The following is a 15,942-nucleotide window of genomic DNA, read 5'->3' on the forward strand; positions in this document are numbered from 1 at the left end:
TTTCAGGGAATATCTGCAAATCTACAGTATCCCTTGGATACTTTCTATATCTGCAGCGATCCCTCATTTTTGGTCTCAAAAGATTTCTATGGGGGCTTCTATTTCTGATATTTTACTAAAGCTCAAGAATGTGAAGCATTCCAAAACTTGGTCACGGTAGCTAACACCATCTTTAGATGGCGTTAGCCATTGTAGCCTACAGTCTACTTAGCACAAAAGTTACTGAAAAAGGGATCCTCACACAGGCATGGTCTGATGACTGAGCATATTTAGTAGGCAACAAGGAACCTACAGCACAAAGTAAAGTGCTCACATCAGCAATCACTTTACCCATTGCAGGGACAGGGTCCTATTGCATGAATACCGGCATTAAGAAATTATAATTATAGGCCAAAATCCTGATAATAAATGTGACCCTTTGGGCCAGGTGTACTAAGCCTTGGAAAGTGATAAATTTCATGGTAATAAAGTACCAACCAACCAGCTCCTAACTGCCATGTTACAGGCTGGGCTTGAAAAATGCTTAGTACATCTCCCCTTTTGTGAGAAGAGAAGTGGACTGTGCTTCAGAAATAAAAGCTGCCAGTCTGGACTCTAGTAGATACTGTACCTTCCACAGCCATTTTGAGATTGTGGACTGAGATGTTGAAAAAGCCACCCATTGCCGCTAACTGAATACCCCCCATTAAGGTGAATTTCTATTAGGTGTCAGCCTTTAGTTACAGCACAGGTTCTCAAACTCGGTCCTCAGGACCCCACACAGTGCATGTTTTGCAGGTCTCCTCACAGAATCGCAAGTGAAATAATTAGCTCCACCTGCGGACCTTTTAAAATGTGTCAGTGAGTAATTAATACACCTGTGCACTTGCCGGGTTACCTGCAAAACATGCACTGTGTGGGGGTCCTGAGGACCGAGTTTGAGAACCACTGAGTTACAGCATATCCTTGGCTGCTTTTCAGGTATTTATCATTGCACACTTGCAGATGTCATCCAGTATTATATAGACTTCGGCAATGTTTCTGTATTATTCAGGTGATGTGAACCAGACATTTGGAAAATGACATCTTCCCTTGTTTACAGTAGAAAGAAATAGACCAATGTGTGTCATGGTATATATGTTGGGATAAAACAGATTTCTGTTCCCTATACTTCGTGTACTGGAGACATGCCTTTGCATCATTATGTATAGTAGTAGTCATGGCTGCTTGGGAAGGAGTTGGTTACAGTGTTACAGGCTGCCATGTCTTTTTAAAGAACCAGCCATGATCGGAGACATTTCTGCATCAATGAAATTCTAATTCACATTCTCACACAGTAGTGGAGCTGCATTATCCTGTATATCTTCAGGTTATTAAAGTGTACCTGAACCAATATTTATAAAAAAATAGCCTTATCACTTCAATAGGAACTAAGGACTGAGACACTCTGTGATAAGATGCCTCTAGCTCCCACTGATGGCGTTAATTATCAGTAAATTGAAAGGTATGTAGTCATAATGTCGACATTTGCAGTGTCAATATCACAATGTCAACAGTTATGATGTCCATATAGTTAAAATGTCAGCATTAAACATGTCGGCAAGTGCATATTATCGACATGTTCACAATGTGGACACCTGAAATGCCGACATACTGCACAGAGTAGCAGGGTTAGGCTGTGGGAGGGGAGGTTAGGGTTAGGCACTAGGGGGAAGGTTAGGATTAGGCTGCAGGAGGGGGGGTTAGGGTTAGGCACTAGGGGAGGGTTAGGATTAGGCTCTGGGAGGGGAGGATAGGGCTAGGCACCTAGGGGAGGGTTAGGCAGTGGGAGGGGAGGATAGGGTTAGGCACTAGGGGGAGGGTTAGGCAGTGGGAGAGGAGGATAGGGTTAGGCACTAGAGGGAGGGTTAGGTTTAGGCTGTGGGAGGGTAGGTTAGTTTTAGGCACTAAGGGGAGGGTTAGGTTTAGTGGTTAGGCATACTCAATGACAGAACCGCTGCTGGGTCCACCGGAGTCACCATCAGCTGACCACCAGACACAGAAGACTTTGCTAGAGCTGCCGTACCAGGTAAATGACCGCTAGACCACCAGGGATGTTTTGTCAACATTTATGACCAGGCATAGCTGTGTGTAGGCAATGGATACATTTTATAGGGAATACACCTTATTTAGTCACTGTATTTTCTTTTAAATTTAAATTTAGAGATAAGAATCTCACAAACTTATTTCCTTACCTTTAGTAACATTGGGGTAAGTCAGACCTGATCGTAGCAGCAAATTTGTTAGCAGTTGGGCAAAAACCATGTGCACTGCAGGGGAGGCAGATATAACATGTGCAGAGAGAGTTAGATTTGGGTGTGGTGTGTTCAAACTGAAATCTAAATTGCAGTGTAAAAATAAAGCAGCCAGTATTTACCCTGCACAGAAACAAAATAACCCACCCAAATCTAACTCTCTCTGCAAATGTTATATCTGCCCCACCTGCAGTGCACATGGTTATGCCCAACTGCTAACAAATTTGTTGCTATGATCAGGTCTGAATTACCCCCTTTAATAGGAGATTTGTATTGCCTTTCCTAAGGAGGTAAAATTAAATAATGACATCAATAGCCCATAATGGATCGTCACCCAGTGACCAATCGTTAATGTATAATAGTAGAATGTGTGTTTCTTATTCAAAGACAGATTTATCTTTTCAAATTGTTGTCATAAAGTATAAGTAAACACAGTTAGGGCATACACACATACAGGAATAAATATATATATATATATATATATATATATATATATACGCACAGAGAAAAAACCACAGCACTCACCACAACAGAAGCGGGGCACAGCTATGCACTTACCACTCACAGGGTGGGGTGCATGTAACACAGCACTCTCCACCACAAAGGCGGGGTACACAGCTGTACTTACCACTCACAGGGCGGGGTGCATGTAGCCCATGACCACATCGCTCTAATAAATACAAACAAAGAACCCAGCACTCACCAAAGTAAACTCACTTATCCTCAACAATTCAATAAATAAATGATGGGGGTTTAGTTAGTGAATTGGCCAATGCACGGAAGCCTGCATACCGATTTTCAAGGTACCCCACCTTCATGCAGGTCCTACACTATCACAGAGTCTTAAAACCTGACTACTTCACCGCTGTTACACACATCATCTGCCTGCTAGATTTAATGTGTACCTGCCACACCCTTTATGGCTTTTAAAGGTACACTAGTCACCTTTTGCACTGGCTCAAAGATGATTGCTAAGGAACAGCTGAGACAGGTTCAGGATAATAAAGTCCACACAGGGGTGCATGAGAAAGCTAGTGGCCACGGTTAATAAGAGCTAACCATAGATTAACCCCGTCGTATACGCACAGAGAAAAAACCACAGCACTCACCACACCAGAAGCGGGGCACAGCTATGCACTTACCACTCACAGGGTGGGGTGCATGTAACACAGCACTCTTTACCACAAAGGAGGGGTACACAGCTGTACTTACCACTCACAGGGCGGGGTGCATGTAGCCCATGACCACATCGCTCTAATAAATACAAACAAAGAACCCAGCACTCACCAAAGTAAACTCACTTATCCTCAACAATTCAATAAATAAATGATGGGGGTTTAGTTAGTGGATTGGCCAATGTACGGAAGCCTGCATACCGATTTTCAAGGTACCCCATCTTCATGCAGGTCCTACACTATCACAGAGTCTTAAAACCTGACTACTTCACCGCTGTTACACACATCAGCTGCCTGCTAGATTTAATGTGTACCTGCCACACCCTTTATGGCTTTTAAAGGTACACCTGTCTCAGCTGTTCCTTAGCAATCATCTTTGAGCCAGTGCAAAAGGTGACTAGTGTCCCTTTAAAAGCCATAAAGGGTGTGGCAGGTACACATTAAATCTAGCAGGCAGATGATGTGTGTAACAGCGGTGAAGTAGTCAGGTTTTAAGACTCTGTGATAGTGTAGGACCTGCATGAAGGTGGGGTACCTTGAAAATCGGTATGCAGGCTTCCGTGCATTGGCCAATCCACTAACTAAACCCCCATCATTTATTTATTGAATTGTTGAGGATAAGTGAGTTTACTTTGGTGAGTGCTGGGTTCTTTGTTTGTATTTATTAGAGCGATGTGGTCATGGGCTACATGCACCCCGCCCTGTGAGTGGTAAGTACAGCTGTGTACCCCGCCTTTGTGGTGGAGAGTGCTGTGTTACATGCACCCCACCCTGTGAGTGGTAAGTGCATAGCTGTGCCCCGCTTCTGGTGTGGTGAGTGCTGTGGTTTTTTCTCTGTGCGTATACGATGGGGTTAATCTATGGTTAGCTCTTATTAACCGTGGCCACTAGTTTTCTCTTGCACCCCTGTGTGGACTTTATTATCCTGAACCTGTCTCAGCTGTTCCTTAGCAATCATCTTTGAGCCAGTGCAAAAGGTGACTAGTGTACCTTTAAAAGCCATAAAGGGTGTGGCAGGTACACATTAAATCTAGCAGGCAGATGATGTGTGTAACAGCGGTGAAGTAGTCAGGTTTTAAGACTCTGTGATAGTGTAGGACCTGCATGAAGGTGGGGTACCTTGAAAATCGGTATGCAGGCTTCCGTGCATTGGCCAATCCACTAACTAAACCCCCATCATTTATTTATTGAATTGTTGAGGATAAGTGAGTTTACTTTGGTGAGTGCTGGGTTCTTTGTTTGTATTTATTAGAGCGATGTGGTCATGGGCTACATGCACCCCGCCCTGTGAGTGGTAAGTACAGCTGTGTACCCCGCCTTTGTGGTGGAGAGTGCTGTGTTACATGCACCCCACCCTGTGAGTGGTAAGTGCATAGCTGTGCCCCGCTTCTGGTGTGGTGAGTGCTGTGGTTTTTTCTCTGTGCGTATACGATGGGGTTAATCTATGGTTAGCTCTTATTAACCATGGCCACTAGCTTTCTCATGCACCCCTGTGTGGACTTTATTATCCTGAACCTGTCTCAGCTGTTCCTTAGCAATCATCTTTGAGCCAGTGCAAAAGGTGACTAGTGTACCTTTAAAAGCCATAAAGGGTGTGGCAGGTACACATTAAATCTAGCAGGCAGCTGATGTGTGTAACAGCGGTGAAGTAGTCAGGTTTTAAGACTCTGTGATAGTGTAGGACCTGCATGAAGGTGGGGTACCTTGAAAATCGGTATGCAGGCTTCCGTGCATTGGCCAATCCACTAACTAAACCCCCATCATTTATTTATTGAATTGTTGAGGATAAGTGAGTTTACTTTGGTGAGTAAAAGAAAAGACACCTGCGCTGTGTTGTACCAGTGGGTTAATCCCTCTAATCTCTCAAAAAATCAAAATGACATAATTAATGATAGAGAAAATACAATTCAAAAAGGACAATAGGTTTTTATGTTGAATTAATAAAATAATTTATTAAAATATTTGAAAACATATAGAACTTATGACATCTATATTTGGCTAAAAAAGACTCAGTTCATGGGTCATCAGCTTAAAAAGCTCAGTTCGTGGGTCAAGGACATTCACTATTCCCCTAGGAGAATTAAATGGTACCCCAGGCTAGGATTCTCTCCAGATTACGGTCCACAGTAAGGATATTTGGTGAGTGACAACTTTTGAAAGTCCCTCTTTTAAGCACAATGTGCAAGCTTTTTCATGCAGGTAGGGATTTTTTTTCCCATCTCACCATAACAGGAGGAAGCTGGTAGCTAACATCAGCGAAACGCGTAGAGACGATACTGCTGGACAGATTTCACTGATTATCCCCTGCTAAATTGGAGAACTTTCTACTTTCGACTGACCCGGACGGCACGAATTGGTCTCTCCACCTTGGACCCAACCTGTTATGGTGAGATGGGAAAAAAATCCCTACCTGCATGAAAAAGCTTGCACATTGTGCTTAAAAGAGGGACTTTCAAAAGTTGTCACTCACCAAATATCCTTACTGTGGACCGTAATCTGGAGAGAATCCTAGCCTGGGGTATCATTTAATTCTCCTAGGGGAAAAGTGAAAGTCCTTGACCCACGAACTGAGCTTTTTAAGCTGATGACCCATGAACTGAGTCTTTTTTAGCCAAATATAGATGTCATAAGTTCTATATGTTTTCAAATATTTTAATAAATAATTTTATTAATTCAACATAAAAACCTACCGTCCTTTTTGAATTGTATTTTCTCTATCATTAATTATGTCATTTTGATTTTTTGAGAGATTAGAGGGATTAACCCACTGGTACAACACAGAGCGCAGGTGTCTTTTCTTTTGTTTTTTGTGACTATATTGGGGATTACCACCCCCTACACCAGCTGCTATTGACAGCGCACCCCATCCATATTTCTCCTTACTTTGGTGAGTGCTGGGTTCTTTGTTTGTGTGTGTGTGTGTATATATATATATATATATATATATATATATGAAAAAACCAAGAACACCCTTATCCTGCGCTGTAAAATTGCTGCCCTCTGAAACGGTCCTACTGTTAGCCAGGACCAAACCAGACAACCTCCAAAAAATGAATCAGATGGCGCTAATACTCCCTTACTTAACCAGCAATGCAATTGACCACATCAATGAATAAATATCAATTTATTAAAAGCACATATTGCTAAAAGAGATGACCCTTTCACAAACACATGGCAATGATTAGTGTCAGATGATGAAATGAAGGGTATATATTCTCTCTTCCACCCTGACGCGTTTCGTCCTTAACGGACTTCTTCAGAGGGATGATCAATACAGCTGGTAAAAACATATATATATCCATCAGTTCAGTGAATAAAAAAAATAAATTACATCTAACGAATACATGATTAATTAAATGCGGAGAGATGAGAACATTAAATCAACAGATCGTAGCTTTGGATTGAACAGAAAACATCAATTTCATTACAAATGACAGAACATGCCTACAGTTTCAACCATGTAGTACAATTTCTTATTGTTTCATACAGGTACATACCTATACAATCCAAAATTGACAATCATAGAAATTTTTAGGTCCTTAGACCATTTACCAGTACAGGTTTGTATGACAATTCTATAAAGTAATTGCACAAAGTCACTAATACATCCAAAAATAGTAGAACAAATACTAATAAGTACTCTTAAGGTGACTTACTTAAAAATTTAAGAGACCTCAGTCTTAATTCGTGAGGGTCTAATCATTAAAATCTGAAAAATAGCCCTAAAAAGGGGCAGTGTAAGTTAGTGTTAAACAATTAAATAAAAAGTGAATTATAGGTACAACTATGTACATACATACCCACTCAGGGAGAATCTCAAAAAATAATTTGTATAAATCCACAAGAGGACCACCTGAAATGGGGTGATTCAATGTGAATAAGCTTAAACAGAATGTGCATACCCTGATTCTTAATTAGTCTAAAGGGATAGTACTTACAAGTTCAAGTGTGCTCCTGTGTGCTCTCCCAAAGTGCAAGTGACTGAGGGACTAGGATAAGGGGCTTATATAGCCCATAACCATCTTACCTCACTTCCTGGACTTATTAACCAATTAAATCCAAAGTGGAATAATAAGACCTAATTATAAGGTCCAGATGTGCTGAAAAAACCTATAACTATATATATACTATCTGTCCTCCTTTTTTTTAAATTCATAATATGTACAAAATGACCATTAAAGTGGAGACAGAGTGACTTATTGTGTATTTTCGTACGACCGGAAGTGACATCACTTCCGTCCATACGACTATATGTGAGGATTAGCTTACTATACATCACCTAATAAGCATAGTTAGTTGTATAAACCAAGTAGCGCATGCAACAATTAGCCCCTCTTATCAAGGTGAACCGGGGCCCGAGATCAGAGGTATCCATCCGATCACGGGGCTCCCGGTTCACTAACATGCGTTCCACTCGGGCACTCGGTGGAGCGCACTTCCTGGTATTCACACAGGAAGTGACGTTTGCGCTCCACCAATGTCCGTGGTGGAACGCAAAACGGTGGAGCACGCCTCCTAGTGACACTATCAAAAGTGACGCCTGCGTTCCAACTAATTAACAGTGGAACGCAAAGCGTCTCTTTCTCCCTACAGGTGCAGCTTTGGAGCAGCAGTAATGGAATATATAACGGCACTGTACCTACTTCTCTAAGTGTATCTTAAACTGATGAGTGTGTAATTATATGATCCTACACTTCTAACTTAATAATAAGTGAACAGTGTGAATACATTTATATTAAAAGGAATGAATATGACATACATATAAATAATGGATAAAAAAATGTACAAATAATAACAATAAATGTATATATAATAAGAATATGTGATTAACAAAATATAAATTAAAAAATACAAAAATAAAAATAATTATCTATTACTAAATGTATATGAGTATATAAGATAGAATGCAAGTGCAATACATGTGAATGTGACAATACTGGGATGATATATGGGTGATATATGTGCCCTCTATCACCCATAAAGTAGATCAAAGTAAGAAATATATCCTAAACTAAACCCACTAAAGCCCTAACGTATATATGGGGTGATAAATCCTAACCTTCAACCCCTAAGTGGAGGGTATAAAATTACAAAACTGTGACTACTTTAATCTATATATAATATCATATGGGCCACTACAATTAAATTTTACATTTGAAACATACCATACGAGTATCAGAGTACATATTCGTATTTGTTCCTTACATTGCCAGTTCCGTAACAAATATACATTTGGGTATGCTAAGAATACCAAATTTTGATGACATAATTCCCACCATCTAATATTGTAATAAGACTAACATAAGATTCTTCAAGTTCTGAACCCACTAAATCCTATAAGAAGGACACGATATCTAATCCCTCATTAAGTCCCCTAGGTGCCAATGTATTAAGAGTGTAAATCCAAAAGGTCTCTCTGCGGGATAATGCTAGATCCCTGTTTCCTCCTCTACTATGCTGCTTAATAACCTCCAGTATGGTAAAACTTAGATCTTTGACCTCGGAATTATGAACTTCATTGAAGTGGTTAGGGAGATTATGGGAGAGAACTTTGTTCTTAATACTTCGTAAATGCTCTTGAATCCTAAACTTAACCTGTCTTTTGGTCTTTCCTATATAAGATAGGCCGCAGTTACAATCAATTTTATAAATTACGTATTCCGTTGTGCAAGTAGCTTTATCCCGTAGTTTGTACAAGTATCCATTATCCAGTTTGACTTGGAATTGAAATCTTGACATATGCTTACAGCATATGAAATGTTGGCACGGGTAACAGCCTCTTTGGGCACCAAATTTTATTGTAGTAGAAGTAGCAGTATCATTAATAGGCTTCAACTGGCTAGGTGCCAGCAAGTTCTTCAGGTTCTTGGCTTTTTTATATACCATATTAGGTTTTCTAGGAAGACTGGGCCCCAAAATGGGATCCTTTAATAAAATTCCCCGATGTCTTTCCATGATTTTTCTAATTTTTCCTGTGTCATGACAATATTGTGTAATGAATGGTCTATTGCAGGGGTTCTCAAACTCGGTCCTCAGGACCCCACACAGTGCATGTATTGCAGGCAACCCAGCAAGTGCACAGGTGTATTAATTACTCACTGAACCATTTTAAAAGGTCCGCAGGTGGAGCTAATTATTTCACTTGCGATTCTGTGAGGAGACCTGCAAAACATGCACTGTGTGGGGTCCTGAGGACCGAGTTTGAGAACCTGTGGTCTATTGTATTGCTTAGAATTGTTCCCAGTAACTACCTTCTCCTGAATCAATACATTCCTATCTCGAAGTGAGGCTTTTAATCTGGCTTCTTCGATAGATCCAGGGTCATAACCCCGTTCTATAAATCTCTCTTTGAGAGTATCAGTTTGTGACCAGTAGTCGGTTATTTTACTACAATTTCTCCTAATCCCAGTCTTCCTATAAAACCTAATATGGTTTATAAAAAAGCCAATAACCTGAAGAACTTGCTGGCACCTAGCCAGTTGAAGCCTATTAATGATACTGCGTTCCACTGTTAATTAGTTGGAACGCAGGCGTCACTTTTGATAGTGTCACTAGGAGGCGCGCTCCACCATTTTGTGTTCCACCGCGGACATTGGTGGAGCGCAAACGTCACTTCCTGTGTGAATACCAGGAAGTGCGCTCCACCGAGGGCCCGAGTGGAACGCATGTTAGTGAACCGGGAGCCCTGTGATCGGATGGATACCTCTGATCGCGGGCCCCGGTTCACCTTGATAAGAGGGGCTAATTGTTGCATGCGCTACTTGGTTTATACAACTAACTATGCTTATTAGGTGATGTATAGTAAGCTAATCCTCACATATAGACGTATGGACGGAAGTGATGTCACTTCCAGTCGTACAAAAATACACAATAAGTCATTCTGTCTCCACTTTAATGGTCATTTTGTACATATTATGAATTTAAAAAAAGAGGACAGATAGTATATATATAGTTACTTTAGGAGAGTACACAGGAGCACACTTGAACTTGTAAGTACTATCTCTTTAGACTAATTAAGAATCAGGGTATGCACATTCTGTTTAAGCTTATTCACATTGAATCACCCCATTTCAGGTGGTCCTCTAGTGGATTTATACAAATCATTTTTTGAGATTCTCCCTGAGTGGGTATGTATGTATATAGTTGTACCTATAATTCACTTTTTATTTAATTGTTTAACACTAACTTACACTGCCCCTTTTTAGGGCTATTTTTCAGATTTTAATGATTAGACCCTCACGAATTAAGACTGAGGTCTCTTAAATGTTTAAGTAAGTCACCTTAAGAGTACTTATTAGTATTTGTTCTACTATTTTTGGAGGTATTAGTGACTTTGTGCAATTACTTTATAGAATTGTCATACAAACCTGTACTGGTAAATGGTCTAAGGACCTGAAGATTTCTATGATTGTTAATTTTGGATTGTATAGGTATGTACCTGTATGAAACAATAAGAAATTGTACTACATGGTTGAAACTGTAGGCATGTTCTGTCATTTGTAATGAAATTGATGTTTTCTGTTCAATCCAAAGCTACGATCTGTTGATTTAATGTTCTCATCTCTCCTCATTTAATTAATCATGTATTCGTTAGATGTAATTTATTTTTTTTATTCACTGAACTGATGGATATATATATGTTTTTACCAGCTGTATTGATCATCCCTCTGAAGAAGTCCGTTAAGGACGAAACGCGTCAGGGTGGAAGAGAGAATATATACCCTTCATTTCATCATCTGACACTAATCATTGCCATGTGTTTGTGAAAGGGTCATCTCTTTTAGCAATATGTGCTTTTAATAAATTGATATTATTTATTCATTGATGTGGTGAATTGCATTGCTGGTTAAGTAAGGAAGTGAGTATTATCGCCATCTGATTCATTTTTTGTGTATATATATATATATATATATATATATAAAAGCAAGGACAGATTAAAGGCATCCACACATGGAGCGATGTGTCCTCCAGGGACACATCGCGAGTGACGGGACCTGACGGGGTGCTGACATCTGCAAGTGCACACACATGCCAATGTCAGCAACAAAGAGCTACGGTGGGAGGAGCGGGGCCATGCTGCATTCAGCAGCATGACATTGTTCACCACCTTCTAAGATCCTTCTGCATGTTGAAGGGATCTGAAGAGGTGACGAATGACTCACGGGTGCACGCATCGGCACTTAATAAATGATGTGTCGTTCCGTGCAGTCAGAAACGCCCAAATTATTTAAAATATTGTGCTGTATGCAGGCACCTTAAGGGAACAAGGCAGCAATAGTCCATGCTCTCTAGAAAGATACTCCCTATAAATAAATAAATAATTATTTTGACAGAGGTGGGTTTGCAAAGGAAAATAGTTTAGAACAGACCTGTTGCTAGGATGCACTAGTCAATAACTTCAATTATACAGGACATTTAATATAAATCTGATGGGCAACAATACCTTATCTAAACTACTGTAAAGGTACCCAGTATTTTTTGCTAATTATTTGACTTTATGATAAATAAAATTGTTATTGAAATATCCCAACTGTGAGAAGGATTATAGCCAAAGTGTAGCACATATATTCCATGGAATGCATGACTAGAATACTGCATTACTCCTCCAAGAGCTTTTCAAAAACCTAGGAGCACTGTACCCCACGTTTTGTTTTACAAGATTTCCTATATTGAAGCATGACAATTACATATGTCAACAACGATTAATTTTCCATATGATTATAATTAGAGATGAGCGGGTTCGGTTTCTCTGAATCCGAACCCGCACGAACTTCATGTTTTTTTTCACGGGTCCGAGCGACTCGGATCTTCCCGCCTTGCTCGGTTAACCCGAGCGCGCCCGAACGTCATCATGACGCTGTCGGATTCTCGCGAGACTCGGATTCTATATAAGGAGCCGCGCGTCGCCGCCATTTTCACACGTGCATTGAGATTGATAGGGAGAGGACGTGGCTGGCGTCCTCTCCATTTAGATTAGAAGAGAGAGAGAGAGATTGACCTGATTTACTGGAGATTAGGAGTACTGTAGAACTGTAGAGAGTGCAGAGTTTACTAGTGACTGACCACAGTGACCACCAGACAGTGCAGTTTTATTTAATATATCCGTTCTCTGCCTGAAAAAAACGATACACAGTGACTCAGTCACATACCATATCTGTGTGCACTGCTCAGCCCAGTGTGCTGCATCATCTATGTATATATCTGACTGTGCTCAGCTCACACATCTTATAATTGTGGGGGAGACTGGGGAGCACTGCAGTGCCAGTTATAGGTTATAGCAGGAGCCAGGAGTACATATTATTATTAAAATTAAACAGTGCACACTTTTGCTGCAGGAGTGCCACTGCCAGTGTGACTGACCAGTGACCTGACCACACTGACCACCAGTATAGTTAGTAGTATAGTATACTATATTGTGATTGCCTGAAAAAGTTAAACACTCGTATCTGACTGTGCTCAGCTCACACATCTTATAATTGTGGGGGAGACTGGGGAGCACTGCAGTGCCAGTTATAGGTTATAGCAGGAGCCAGGAGTACATATTATTATTAAAATTAAACAGTGCACACTTTTGCTGCAGGAGTGCCACTGCCAGTGTGACTGACCAGTGACCTGACCACACTGACCACCAGTATAGTTAGTAGTATAGTATACTATATTGTGATTGCCTGAAAAAGTTAAACACTTGTCGTGTGACTTCACTTGTGTGGTGTTTTTTTTTTTATTCTATAAAAAACTCATTCTGCTGACAGACAGTGTCCAGCAGGTCCGTCATTATATAATATATACCTGTCCGGCTGCAGTAGTGATATATATATATTTTTTATATCATTATTTATCATCCAGTCGCAGCAGACACAGTACGGTAGTTCACGGCTGTAGCTACCTCTGTGTCGGCACTCGGCAGTCCGTCCATAATTGTATACCACCTACCCGTGGTTTTTTTTTCTTTCTTCTTTATACATACTACTACTACATCTCTTTATCAACCAGTCTATATTAGCAGCAGACACAGTACAGTACGGTAGTCCACGGCTGTAGCTACCTCTGTGTCGGCACTGGGCAGTCCGTCCATAATTGTATACCACCTACCCGTGGTTTTTTTTTCTTTCTTCTTTATACATACATACTACTACTACTACATCTCTTTATCAACCAGTCTATATTAGCAGCAGACACAGTACAGTACGTTTTGTTTATACAACATAAAGGTGGGTGGGAGGGCCCAAGGACAATTCCATCTTGCACCTCTTTTTTCTTTTATTTTTCTTTGCGTCATGTGCTGTTTGGGGAGGGTTTTTTGGAAGGGACATCCTGCGTGACACTGCAGTGCCACTCCTAGATGGGCCCGGTGTTTGTGTCGGCCACTAGGGTCGCTTATCTTAGTCACACAGTCAGCTACCTCATTGCGCCTCTTTTTTTCTTTGCGTCATGTGCTGTTTGGGGAGTGTTTTTTGGAAGGGCCATCCTGCGTGACACTGCAGTGCCACTCCTAGATGGGCCCGGTGTTTGTGTCGGCCACTAGGGTCGCTAATCTTACTCACACAGCTACCTCATTGCGCCTCTTTTTTTCTTTGCGTCATGTGCTGTTTGGGGAGGGTTTTTTGGAAGGGACATCCTGCGTGACACTGCAGTGCCACTCCTAAATGGGCCCGGTGTTTGTGTCGGCCACTAGGGTCGCTAATCTTACTCACACAGCTACCTCATTGCGCCTCTTTTTTTCTTTGCGTCATGTGCTGTTTGGGGAGGGTTTTTTGGAAGGGACATCCTGCGTGACACTGCAGTGCCACTCCTAGATGGGCCAGGTGTTTGTGTCGGCCACTAGGGTCGCTTAGCTTAGTCATCCAGCGACCTCGGTGCAAATTTTAGGACTAAAAATAATATTGTGAGGTGTGAGGTATTCAGAATAGACTGAAAATGAGTGGAAATTATGGTTTTTGAGGTTAATAATAATATGGGATCAAAATGACCCCCAAATTCTATGATTTAAGCTGTTTTTTAGGGTTTTTTGAAAAAAACACCCGAATCCAAAACACACCCGAATCCGACAAAAAAAATTCGGTGAGGTTTTGCCAAAACGCGGTCGAACCCAAAACACGGCCGCGGAACCGAACCCAAAACCAAAACACAAAACCCGAAAAATTTCAGGCGCTCATCTCTAAATAATAGCACACACAGTAAGAATATTTACCCAATCATAACAATCTTAAATAAACAATATGTTCAAATCTGGTGTCAACCGAGAAATAAGTTTGGGAAAATGGTTTATACTCGGATCCACGTCCTCCAGCTTCTTTTATCCATTTGTAAAAATAAAAACCAAAAAAGATAGATTCAGCAAGGTTTTGATCCACCATAATCTAATCCTCAACATAAGTAATCAGGGGATCTTGAGCATATACACATGTTACATACCAGATATTCCTAAAACACTTCTATATCTGTTCTTTAAGAGGGCAGCAGGGTCTCTATAATTTTCTGATGTTTTTAAAAATTTTGGAGCCCACATTTTAACATCCCTCTGTCATTTATTTGACACCCTTTTTTGTCATCAAGCTTTACTGTTTAACGTTTCTGATATGCTTATACTTAAGATCTTCTAATTGTTTGGTAGACATTTCGGATGAGTCCAGCTTGGCTGCACCCCCTCTCCCTTTTCCCTATCCCCCCATCTGCGGACGTGGCCACTCCACATCTTGATCTCGCTCTCTTTCTGTAGACCTTACACTTCTTTTCTCTGCTCTACGGACTACGAGAAAAGGGTTTACCGGTAGTTAATTAAAGTCCTATTTTCTCTTACGTCCTAGAGGATACTAGGGTCCACATTGCTACCATGGGGATGTACCAAAGCTCCCAAACTGGGTGGGAGAGTGCTGAGGTTCCTGCAGAACTGATTGACCAAACTGAAGGTCCTCAGATGCCAAAGTATCAAACTTGTAGAACTTAGCAAATGTGTTCGAACCTGACCAAGTAGCTGCTCGGCAGAGTTGTAAAGCCGAGACACCCCGGGCAGCCACCCAGGAAGAACCCACCGACCTAGTAGAGTGGACTTGTACTTTAGGAGTCGGCAATCCTGCTGATGAATAAGCATACTGGATAGTAAGCCTGATCCAGCAAGCAATAGACTGCTTTGAAGCAGGACACCCAATTTTCTTGGGATCATAGAGAGCAAACAGCGAGTCAGATTTCCTGTGACGAGCTGTCCGCTTCACATAGATCTTCAAAGCCCTCACAACATCCAAGGACTTTGAGGTAGCAGAGGTGTCAGTAAACACCGGAACCACAATAGGTTGGTTGATATGAAACGCAGACTCCACCTTAGGAAGAAATTGCTGACGAGTTCTGAGCTCAGCTCTATCGTCATGAAAAAATCAAATAGGGGCTATTGTGAGACAACCCCCTTAGTTCGGACACCCCGCCTTGCAGAAGCTAAGGCCAATAGTGTAACGGTCTTCCACGTAAGAAACTTTACGTCAACCTCCTGTAAAGGCTCA

Source organism: Pseudophryne corroboree, chromosome 2 (assembly GCF_028390025.1).
Source record: "Pseudophryne corroboree isolate aPseCor3 chromosome 2, aPseCor3.hap2, whole genome shotgun sequence".
Classification (NCBI taxonomy): Eukaryota; Metazoa; Chordata; class Amphibia; order Anura; family Myobatrachidae; genus Pseudophryne; species Pseudophryne corroboree.